At 34.6% G+C, this 12109-nt stretch overlaps 1 protein-coding gene across 2 annotated transcripts in view; it reads left to right on the top strand.

Annotated features, from left to right (window-relative positions):
* The window catches only part of RNPC3 (RNA binding region (RNP1, RRM) containing 3), a 67417-nt gene extending 57274 nt beyond the window's left edge, over window positions 1-10143 (top strand). For both annotated transcript variants that reach the window (XR_012334251.1, XR_012334250.1), the window contains 2 exons: window positions 465-550; window positions 10052-10143. The gene's annotated coding sequence lies outside the window, so the exon portion shown is untranslated. The remainder of the gene's footprint in view (window positions 1-464; window positions 551-10051) is intronic.
* Window positions 10144-12109: the final 1966 nt, after the last annotated feature.

The following is a 12109-nucleotide window of genomic DNA, read 5'->3' as shown; positions in this document are numbered from 1 at the left end:
TGGCCAATCTGGTGCCGTTGTGGAGCTCAGATTAGACTTTTTGTACAAATTGGATTTGGAGAATTAGATCAGGATTGTAAGACCACCTACTGAAAGGAAGAGTATTATAGGAAATCTATAAAGTCCTAAATTCAGCATTTTTTTCCTAACTGAAGAGAAAGCAAAACCAGAACTGTGTGACTTTGTTGTTTTATAATTGAAATGACTAAACTGTGGGTTTGAGAGACTGCTGACTTTAGGGAAGTCAATGTGGTAACTTATTTTAATGGTTTTTGTGTATCATATAGTTCCCCCCTCCCTTTTTTCTTGAAATAGGTGGTTTCTGTCATATGCTTTGATATAGTTCAGAGTCTCACAATCTGTTTTAGGTTTGTTGACAACTCAAGTTTCAGTTTCCAGCAGCGTATGCTGTTTGTGTTTGAAATGCGTCTGAGGCTTGGCTCAAAATGTTTCTCTCATTTCAGAAATGTGGTATGCAAACTTCATTATCTTTGCCTTCATTTCTCTAACCTTCACATGTGACTTATTATCCTGAGAATAAACCTTATGGGTAAGTCTGAGCTAATAATTTTTTTTTCCTAATATTGGATATGTTTTATTGAAACTTCAAATATAAATTTTCAAATATAAATACTCCCTAAAAAGTACTGCTTTGTTGTTAAGCTATTACCAAATATCCTATTTAATATTTAGGAATTCCCAAGACATCTTATTTAGCACATTATAGTAACCATAAGAGCTTTAAAATAAAAAGAAATTTCCTATATTTAGAGCAATCCAGAAAAAATGAGGTGTGGGCAACAGAGCTTTGATACTAGTATCACTAATTATGAATAGCTTCTCTGAGGAGAACCATTTTAGGAAAACTATAGTGGGAAGTAGACATAACTATTTCAAGTTCTTATTTTTTTGTTTTGTTGTTGATGCCAAAGATGTCAAGAATTTGTTTGCATTGTTTATTTCCCATGATATAAATATACTTTAGTTGTTTTAATTCCTCTGCTGTGAAGTTTATAACTCTTTAGATTGACTGAGATGAAAATTAAGATTAAATGAGAAAACATATGACAATGGCTGATCCTTGGTAGAAGCTTATTATATGTTTGCCTATCTCCACCTATGCTAGGATGCTAATAAAGTCCCCCAAATTGTGTTTGCAAGTTATCCTTTATTTTAATAATATTTTTAAATGCTTTGTGAAAAACACTTACTTGTTACTTAAAGAACAGTTCAGAGATAACTGATGAGGCAATGAGGAAAAGTTGTTTCAAAACTAACATGTAGATTGCCAGAAGCTCTAAAGAGTTTTTAAAAACGAGAAGAGAATGGGGAAAAAAATGCAGGTAGAAAACATTGCTGGTTCTTTCTTATCACTGTCTGTTCCTCTGGGGGATAAAAATATGTCTGAGATGTAGAAAGTATTATTAGAATTTGGGAATAGTGGAATGGAAAGACAGAATGTCCAAGTAATGATAAGTGAAAGTGGGAAGAGAACATGAGTTTCTAGCAGTTTGAATAGTACCAGAAGTAAAAATAGCAATAAAATAATAACAATATTACAGCAACCAAATACATTGAGCTTTTACTGTATCCATGCACTGGGATAACAGCTTTATATGTGTTAATCCATTTAATCATCATAACAGCTCTATGAGGTACATACTACTTTTTCTAGTTTACAGATAAATTTAGAGAGGTTACTTTCCAGGATCACACAGCAGATAAATGGTAAGGTCAGGATTTAAACAATGCTTAGTCTAACTCCTAAGGTCGTAGCCTTAACCATTACATTTTAACATTTGGAACCTTGGGTCAAGTATGAAGTTCAAATGTTCTCTTCTCTAACTCTCAACTCTTTATCACCATCAGCCATATGTCATCCACTATTTAGTCAGTCTTCTCTCCTATTCAGTTTCTAATATTCATGTACATTCAGTTAGTCTCTTGTCCTCCTTGCAAATTTTCCTTCCATTTGTTTTTGAATACCTTTCTTTGGTAATTAAACTCCTCTCCTTATGTTGAAGGTAACTCTTTATATGTTCCCTACTACCTGCCCTATCATATAGACTGCAGAGTTATAACATTGGATTCAATATGTCTATTGGTACCTTGTCAACTTTCAAGGGTCCAGCTCTCTAGGCCTGATAATCCCACCAGAGTGAAATGGCCTACACATACTAGTTGCTTATGAATGGTATCTGTTCCGACTGGTTGGTGTCTGTGCTAAATTAGTTGTTAAATCTTTTGTGTGCCATTTCTGAAACTATCATTTCTTTGTTGAAAGCTTCCAAGTCTCTCTTCTTCTTTCTTCATATCTAATTTTTTTATAGCCCAAACTCAGTATATTCCATATTAGCTCTTCAGTTTCCCTAAATCAATCTGCCTCTAGGTTGCACTATGCATGATAATGCCATTGTCATTGTTCCACTAACTAAACTTTAAATCATAGAGTCCTCTTTGATTCTTCCTTTTCTCTATTCCCCTACATCTGATTAGCTACCATTTCCGTAGAATTATCTCCACCAAATCTATTGCATCTCTCCTCTCTATATCAATTCATTATTGCTGAATAACAATAATTTATTATGTCTCATATGTCTATGGTTGACTAATTAGTTCTTCTGCTGATTTAGCTCTGGAACAATCATTCAACTAATAGTTAGCTGGTAGGTCAACTCACATGGTTAGAATGGCTAGGGCCAATTAGATCTCTCCATGTGGCCTTCCCAGTTATCATCACAACACAGTGGTCTCAGATTTTCAAGAGATGTGCAGATGCTAATCAAACTTCTGTTTGTGTTTGTGGCTTGTTTGCTGACTTCCTTCTGGACAAAACAAATTATAAACCAATTCCATAATCTATGTAGGAAGAGATTCCACAAAAATATGGATACTGTCAAGTGTCATTCATTGGGTGGCACTTATTGTTACAGTTTACCACAGTCTCCTAATTTTCATTTTTACTGCTGAAATCATAGTTCAGATTTTCATCACTACTCTATTTTACTACTGCACAAGGTTTTGATTGTTTCTATCTCAGTTCTCTTTGCCTGCCAATCCATCTGCTATACTCCAAAAGCTCCAGTCATGTTACTTTCCTTTTTAAAAATAAACAAATGAATAAAAACCTATAACTTCTCCTAGCTATCAGAAGAAAGTCTGCTTTCTTCTCCCTAACTTTGAGAGCCCCCAATATAACTTTCCTAAGTCCTATGGCTCCCCTACTTCTAACTCAATGTTCTACAAAACTATATTAATTTCTTGCTATTGTCCTTGCCTAATTCCTACAATTGTTATATTTTTTCTTGCTTAAAAGCCATTTCACCTTATCTCTTTTCATTAAAATCGAATCTATTCTTCAAGTCAATTTTACCTTCCCGTATTCCCATCAGTTACAAAGGATATTCCTATTAGTGAAATCCTAAAGCACTCTACTCATCTCTCTCTTAAGATAGTGATCATATCCTTCATTTTATTATTGTTATTTGTATTTGTGCATGGACGTGTCCTTTCTCAGACTTAGTATGAGAAGGGTACTACAACAGTGTTGTCCAATAGAAATATAATGAAAACCACATATGTAATTTTAAAAAATTTAGTAGCCATATTAAAAGAGGTAAAAAGAAACTAGGAAATTTAATGTTAATAATAAACTTTATCTAGCCTAATGTATCACAAAATATTATCTCAGCATGTAAACAACATACTAATTAATTTTTTACATTGTTTTTCATGCTAACTTCAAAATCTGGAGTGTATTTTACATACATATCATATTTCTGTCCAGATAAATCATATTTCAAGGGTTCAATAGCAAAGTGTTGCTTTTGGCTACCATATTGGACATTACAACCTGAGAATTCTATGAGAAACATTGGTGTAGTACAGAGAATGTTGACTCGTGGTAGGATGATTATCAGATTTTGGCCTTGTTACTTATTATATGAGCCTGAACAATTTATTCATTCTCTCTTAGCCTTAGTTCCTTTATGTATACAAAGTTTTTGCAAGGATTAGAGTTGACTGTATTACACAGTTTCTGACATGGTGTTCATTTACTTAAAAAAAACCAATGTGGACATGACCCAACCTACACCAATGTCTTGCAAAATACCTGGATTTTAGAGTCTGTATATTGTAACCATTTATTAATCACATAAGCCATTATACTATTTTTTTTTGCAAGGAATATTAAATATGAAGTCTACCTTTAAGAAGATTGGTCCCAGAACGATGGCCATATAAATACTTATTTTTTACAATATAAATCAAATATCACTTAATAATATCATATAAGTTAAAAAGCTGTCTTACAGAGGAGTCATTAACTATTCTGGGAATATCAAGGTAAGCTTCATACAGATGCTTTTTTAACTGCATCTGAAAGGAAGAAAAGTTACCAGATATTCAGGGGTGATAGAAGGGAACCATAGAAAGTTAAATAAAGTGCATGAAAGTCATGGAGGAATAAAATTCCTTGTAAAATATGAAGAAATTTTAGTTTTGCAATGGATAGGTGTTAGGGACTTCATGTTTGTGTTCCACCCCACCAAAAATTCAAATGTGGATACCCCAACTCCCAATGGAATGGTATTAGTCTATGGGGCCTTTGAGAAGTAAATACATTAAGGTGAAGTCATGAGAGTGAAGCCCCCCGATGGGATTAGTGTTCTTGTAAGAAGGGAAAGAGACTGAGATTTTCTTTACTCTACACCATGTGAGGATACAAGAAGAAGGTGGCCATCTGTGAATGTGGAAGGGGGTTCTCACCAGACATTGAATCTTCTGATATTTTGTTCTTGGGTTTCCCAGACTCCAGAAATGTGAGAAATAAATATTTAATTATAAGCCATCCAGTCTATGGTATTCTTGTTATAGCAGCTTGAACTGAATAAGAAAATAGGGCACAGAATATATTCATAAAGTAGGACACAGAGTATATTCATAAAGTGGGTGAATATGGACCCACTTTGGGTCCTAGAAAGGACCAAAGGAGAGCATTAGGATTCATAGAGTGCTCTTGGTACCCCCTCCAAAAAGCTAGTACTTCCTCATTTTTCATCATCTTAATAAATGGTATCACCAAATACCTATTTCTTTAATATTTCTCTTTCCCTCATTCTTCAGATTGAATCTATGTATAAACCTATTGTCTTTCTACCTCTGAGATGTATTCTGTCAGTGCAGCACTCCAAGCCACTTACTACTTTCCTAGACCACTGAAAAAGCCTAACTGATCTCCTTGCCTCCACTGTTGTCTTCCTGTAATCCAGTTTCTTCACAGAAGAGGAAGAATGATTTTTTTAAAGTAAATCAGAATCTCTTAGCTCCCCTTCTTTGAGCCCCAATGGCTTTCTCTTTCATTATGTTCCAAAGGGTGCTACATGATCTGGCCTACCTCTCTGACCTAATCTCGTTTTACTCTCCCCTTGATCACACATTATTTAGATGCACTGCCTTTATTTTATTTTAGTGTCACTGAGTATTCTAAGCTTTTTTCTACCTGGGCTTTTACTATTGCACTTTCTTCTATCTAGGTTGCTCTTTCTCCTATCTTCAAATAACGGGCTCCTTCTAATCCTTCAAATTCTACCTAAAAATCACTTTCTCCGAGATACCTTCCCTGACTATTCAGGCTAAAATACCCTGATGGTGAAGTCATTTTCTATTTTATTACACTGTTATTTCATACTAGTTCTTACTGCCATCTTAAATTGTTTTATTATTATCATTATTTACTCATGTATTTTCTTTCCTTTCCATTAAAATATAAGCTGCTCGAGGAGAAAATCTTGTCTGTCTTGTTCATCATCGTATCCTGAATATCATCCTTGTGCTTTAGCAAAAGGCAGACACTCAGTTAATGCTTGTTGAATGAATGGATCTTTTTCCCCACATGTACTATATTCTCTCTAGTAGGATTTCATGTATTAAGAAGGAAAATAGATGTGAATGTATTAATCTAGTGTTTTATCAGGTATAAGAGATATTTGGTTATAAGAGATAAGAGGGGAAAAAAAGCCACACTCTACTGCTATAGCCAATGAATTAAGCAAAGGATTTGATAGGGGGGGCAGGGGGAAAGGTCTGTTTCCTCAATTCATGGTCATTCATCTTCCAAATAGTTTCTTAAATCTTAATGTAGAAAGTTCAGTAACTAAAAATATTGGTTGTGATACCAGAACTGAATTGAATATTCTGTTTCTTTTTGAAATTGAAACAATTGCAAATGTTTGCAGTAGGTACTTAAGGCAATATTTTGACTGTGAATTCAGTTGGCTCTAATTGTTATTTTCCTTCTATTAGTGTAGCACTTTAGAAATAAGATCTAATCCTGTTAAATAATAATTGCTTACAGACTTTTTATATGTATATATATAGATGTGTGTATATATATATAATGCAAGATGTTTAAAAAGGTTAATATTCCCTCAATAAGGAAAACATTGTTATAAAATGTCATTTAGATCAGCTCTAATAAGTAACCAAATTGAAAAACTCAGAAAGGCATAAAAAAACACGTATACTTAAATAATTATAATATCATTAAAATCAGCATTTTTTTATGTTTTAGAAGATTCTCATTAACCTTTTTGTCAAAGGCATTTCTAAGAACTCAGAAAAGCATATTGAAAAACATGTTTGTTGCCATTAACACCATTTGTCCAGCTATGCATCTCTAATATATGTCTGTATTTCTTACATAGGGTGTTTCTAACAATTAGTTAGGGGTAGCTGATTTAATGATGATTCCCATACAAAGTCATAACACTTGGGTGCTTTTTACAATATAAAGGCCCTTTCATGTTTAATAAGTTAAAAACTAAAAGACACAAATTATGCAGTCTATAATAATTAATTATCTGGAGCTCACAGGAATCTTCTCCTACATTCTCTATATTCTTTTTTTCATTCTCTTTCCAATGGCTTTCACATGATGATGTTGTATGTCTTTGGTTTCCTCTCTTAACCCCTAATACAAATGGATGTTTATGTAGGGCTCTCATGACACCATTTACTCTGAGTTTTCTTCCTGATCCTCTAGCTATTCTCCTTCACCTTGACTGTAAATGTGGAATTTATTAACGCTTTCATCTAGGTCTTCTTATAATTTTCAGTTATTTTATTTTAATGATTGAATAAGAAAATAGAAGCCATAACTTGGAAGCTCTCTCTTCTTTTCACCCACAAATCTATCTATATTTGCCCCTGTCATTTTCTTCTATCCTCCTGTTATGATGAACAAAGTGCACTTCATTTTACCAAAGTCCATTCCCTCCATTTTTACCTTTGTGAGGACTTTATTTCTTAAATTATCCTTTCTCTTCTGATTTAACAGTCTTTCTTTTTCTGACAGATTAGTCCCCGCAGATTACATATATCACATTAGAATCTTTCAACTAAAATATCCGTGACCCTCAGTTTTTCCCTACTTAGTCAAACTGCTGAGTTTTCATCACACAGTCTCAACATCCTCAACACTAGTTATTTTTCCTCTCCTTACTGTTCAGTTTCCATCATCACTTTATTTAATCTGCTCTTGTCAACATAAAATATTTGTTACTCATACAGTGTACCTTTTTTATCCTCATCTTGCTCTACTTCACAATAGGATTCAATATGGAAAGACACTCTCACTTTCTCTCTTCCTTTGGCCTCTGTGATTGTACTCTCTCCTTGTTTTCCTTCTCTCTCACTAATTGCTCTTTTTCAGATTTTTTTTATTGTCTTACTTTCCCTTTGACCTAAGAACTCATTTGGATCTAATTTTCTTTCTTTTCAATCCTCTCTTTGAAGTGTTTGCCATCATTTCCACGGATTTAAAACACAAACTTTGGCATGGAGGCCTGCATCTTGAAAGCAGATCTTATCTTGGACTTCAGCCTCACATTTACAGGAGATGCTTCACATCTCTACTTCACTGTTTCACAGACATCTCCTACTTAACATATCCAAAATGTGACCTTCAATTTGTTTCCTCAAGAAGGCTTTTGGTATTCCCCACTGCTCTGTTTTCACCACTTACTAAGATACCTGAGGTATTTCCTTGATTTTTTTCCCCCTTCTCTTAACAACTTGCCCTACTTCTTCATATAAACCTTAGCATGATCTATGAATTTTTATCTTCAAACTATCTCTTAATTCCTTGCACTTTTTTTCTTGTATCCTCTTCCACCTCTTCATCCAGGTCATCATTATGTCTTGCCTGTGTTCCAAAACAACTTTTCTCCTGTTTGTACTGTTTTACTTCCTCAATTGATTTTACTACAAACCACAAAATAATATTCATAGTATTTAAGTCAAATTACAAACTCACATGCCTAACACTATTACATTTTTATTGCATTTAGACTAAAATCTCAACTCTTCATGATAACCTACAATACTACACATTATCTGGCATGAACCTAGCCCTCGAACCTCAGCTTTGCTCTTTCCCTTGGCAATCCCATACCCTCAGTCATGATGGCCTTTCTTCGTTTACTTGAATGGGCCATGTTATTTTTCACCTTGGAGATTTTTGGAGATGTTTACCCCCACTTATTTTGGAATGCTCCTAACCTAGGTTTTAGTATGGCTGGCTCCTGTTCTTTATAAGTGGTCCCATAACTCAGTGACTGGCATCACCAGTCATTCAGTTCTGCAAGCAAGAAATCTGGTCTCATCATTGAAACCCTCTTCTCATATGTCACTCAGACCATCATGCATTCAGAATCACATTCCTAATTTCCCTTCTAAATATTTCTCGACTGAGTTCTTTTCTCTCTCCACTGCCACTATCTAGCCATGCTTTTGTTAAATGACTAAAATCTCTTATTTTACCAACATTATTACGAAGAAAACACCACAGACTCACAATTTAAAACCAGACTTTATTGTTTGTAACAAATGCATTGCAGGATGGATGCAGGGAGTCCAAACACAAGCCACGGCCTGGGAACACCTCACAGCAGTTTTGTAACACATCAGAATTACATGCTTTCTTTTAGGTAAGATTGTACACAGAGAACCCTTTTAAGAATTTCCTGGTCGTTAGCAGGGGAGTAGGGTAACCATGGTAATCAGGTATGTACATCCGGGAAGGGAAGATGAACATTATGGACTTAAGGCTGCAAACTTCAAAAAGGATATTTGAAAGGGATTCTATGATGGGATAGAAGTATTTGTACAGGAAGCATATGTGTATAGAGGTTAAAGAGCTTGTCCAGGAGAATAAAACATCAAGGACATCTATTGAAATTGTTACTATTAGCATATCAAACTGATAGAACTTCACATTCTGTTGACTATGGCGGGGCTCGCTTCAGCATCAGCATCTACCTTAGCCCTTCCTCTAATCATTCCATTGTCTACTGTGCATCCAGAATGGTCTTCTCAAATCAGAAAACCACCACCAGCACCACCACCTTTCCCAAACCCTGTCAATGGATTACCACTTACGTTAGAATAAAAGGCCAAAATTCTTAGCAGGGCTATTAGACTTTTCTGCATCTGAAGCCTCATCTCCCAAACTCTCCTCTTCAACTTTTTTTTTTTTTTTTCCTATAGCCATACTAATCTTTTAGTTACTCAGATTCACTGAGCTCCTTTTATCTCCTCAAGTTCAACTCTGGGAAATTCTGCCTCTTCTTCTTGGAAGGATCTTTTCTCACCTCTTTCCCTAATTAACTGCTATTCATCATTCAATTCTTAGTTCAAAGGCCATTCCTATAAAGTCATTTATCCAGGATTAAGTCAAATTCCCCTACTATTGTCATGACTTTCTGTACTTTCATTCTTACCACTCACCATAAATCTATAGGACAGTGTCTATTTTGGTCTTTATTGAATCCTCAGTCACAGGACAGGGTCTGGCAGATATTATTTAAGAACTCAATAATTATTTGTAAGATAAAGTGACATAATGAAAGAGAAGAAGAAAAGAAAAACATGTCAATTTTTGAGAAGTAGAAACTTAGTAAATATAAGGCCTTGGAATAGAGTTATTCTCCTCATCCTCAGTCTAATTCTTCCCACATTTCACCAATTCCTGATTACCTTGATTTCTCAGGTCATAAATGTCCTGGGATCTCAATAGAAGCAGAAGAAGTATAGACATACCTCAGAGATATCGTAGGTTCAGTTCCAGATCACCATAATAATGTGAGTATCTTAATAAAACCATTCACAGAATTTTTTTGGCTTCACCAGTGCATGTGAAAGTTATATTTATAGTGTAATCTGTTAAGTGTACAATAGCATTATATCTTTCAAAATGTACGTGCCTGTTTGAAAAAATACTTTATTGCTAAAAGAGGCTCTCATCTGAGGCTTTAGTGAGGCACAATAGTTTTACAGTAATAGCATCTAATATCACTGATCACAGATCACTGTAATAAATATAATCATAATGAGAAAGTTTGAAATATTGCGAGAATTGCCAAATGTATGACAAAGTAACAAAGTGAGCAGATGCTGTTGGAAAATGATGGCTTTAAACTTCCTCTGTACATGGTTGCCACAGACCTTCAATTTGTAAAAAGTGCAATATCTGCAAAGCACAACAAAACAAGGAACGAGATATGCCTGTATTTGAAAAAAATTCAACATTCTTCTGTCAACAAATGAAGTATAGAAGGAATGTACCTGAACATAATAAAAGTCGTACAGGACAAGCCCATGGACAACATCATACTGAAAGGTGAAAAGCTGAAAAATTTTCCTTTAATATCAGGAACCTCACCTCTCCTCATTTCTATTCAAAATAGTATGGGAACTTCTAGCCAGAACAATTGGGCAAGACAAAGACATAAAAGACATACAAATGAGAAAGGAAGAATAAACTTGTCTCTGTTTGCAGATGACATTATTTTATATATGGAAACTCTTAAAGGCTCCAGCAAAAATCTGTTAGAATTAGTCAAAAAATTCAGTAAATTTACAGAGGACAAGATCAACATGAAAAAATTAATACAATAACAACAAGCTATCAGAGAATGTAAAAAAGCAATCCCATTTACAACCGCCCAAAAATAATAAAATACTTAGGAATAATTTAACCAAGGGAGTGAAAGATCTGTATGCTGAAAACTGTAAGACATTGAGGAAAGAAATTGAAGAAGACGTAAACCAGTGGAAAGATGTCCTATGTTCTTGGATTGGAAGAATTAATATTGTTAAAATGTCCATACCACCCAAAGTGATCTATTATCAACAGTGCAATCCCTGTCAATATTCCAATAGCATTTTTCACAGAAATAAAATTCAATCTTAAAATTCCCATATGGAATCACCGAAGAGCTTGAATATCCAAAGTCATCTTGAGAACGACAAAGAAAGCTGGAGGCATCACACCTCCTTATTTCAAACTAAATTTCAAAACTACAATAATCAAAATAGTATGGTATTGGCCCAAAACTAGGCAACAGAGCCCAGAAATAAACCCTCACATATGTGGTCAAAAGATGTTTGACAGGGGTGCCAATACCCATCAATGGGGAAAAGATAGTCTCTTCAATAAATGGTGTTGGAAAATCTGGATATCCACATTCAAAATAATGGAACTGGTCACCTGTCTTACATCACTGAAACAATTTTATTTGAAATGAAAGATTAAATGTAGAACCTGACAGCATAAAACTCCTAGAAGAGAACAGGAAAACGCTTCAGGATATTGGTCTCAGCAGTGATTTCATGTATATGACACCAAAAATCACAGACAAAGGAACCCCAAAAATAAACAAGGAGGACAAGATCAAACTAAAGAGTATCTGCATAGCAAAGAAAACAGTCAGTAAAATAAACAAGGCAATCTATGGAATGGGAGAAAATATTTGCACACGGTGTATCTGTTAAGGAGTTAATATTCAAAATAGATAAGAAACTCTTACAACTCAGTAGAAAAAACCCAAATAACCCAATTTTAAAATAGGCAAAGGACTGAGTGGACATTTTTCAAAGAAGACATACAACTGGCCAGAGGTACATGAAAAGGTGCTCAACATCACTCATCATCAGGGAACTAGCAAATCAAAACCACAAGATATCACCTCACACGTGTTAGGATGTCTATTATCAAAAAGACAAGAGATAACAAGTGTTGGCAAAGATGTGGAAAAAGGTAACCCAG

Source organism: Tursiops truncatus, chromosome 1 (genome assembly GCF_011762595.2).
Source record: "Tursiops truncatus isolate mTurTru1 chromosome 1, mTurTru1.mat.Y, whole genome shotgun sequence".
Lineage (NCBI taxonomy): Eukaryota > Metazoa > Chordata > Mammalia > Artiodactyla > Delphinidae > Tursiops > Tursiops truncatus.
This window is presented reverse-complemented; position numbering and strand designations above follow the sequence as displayed.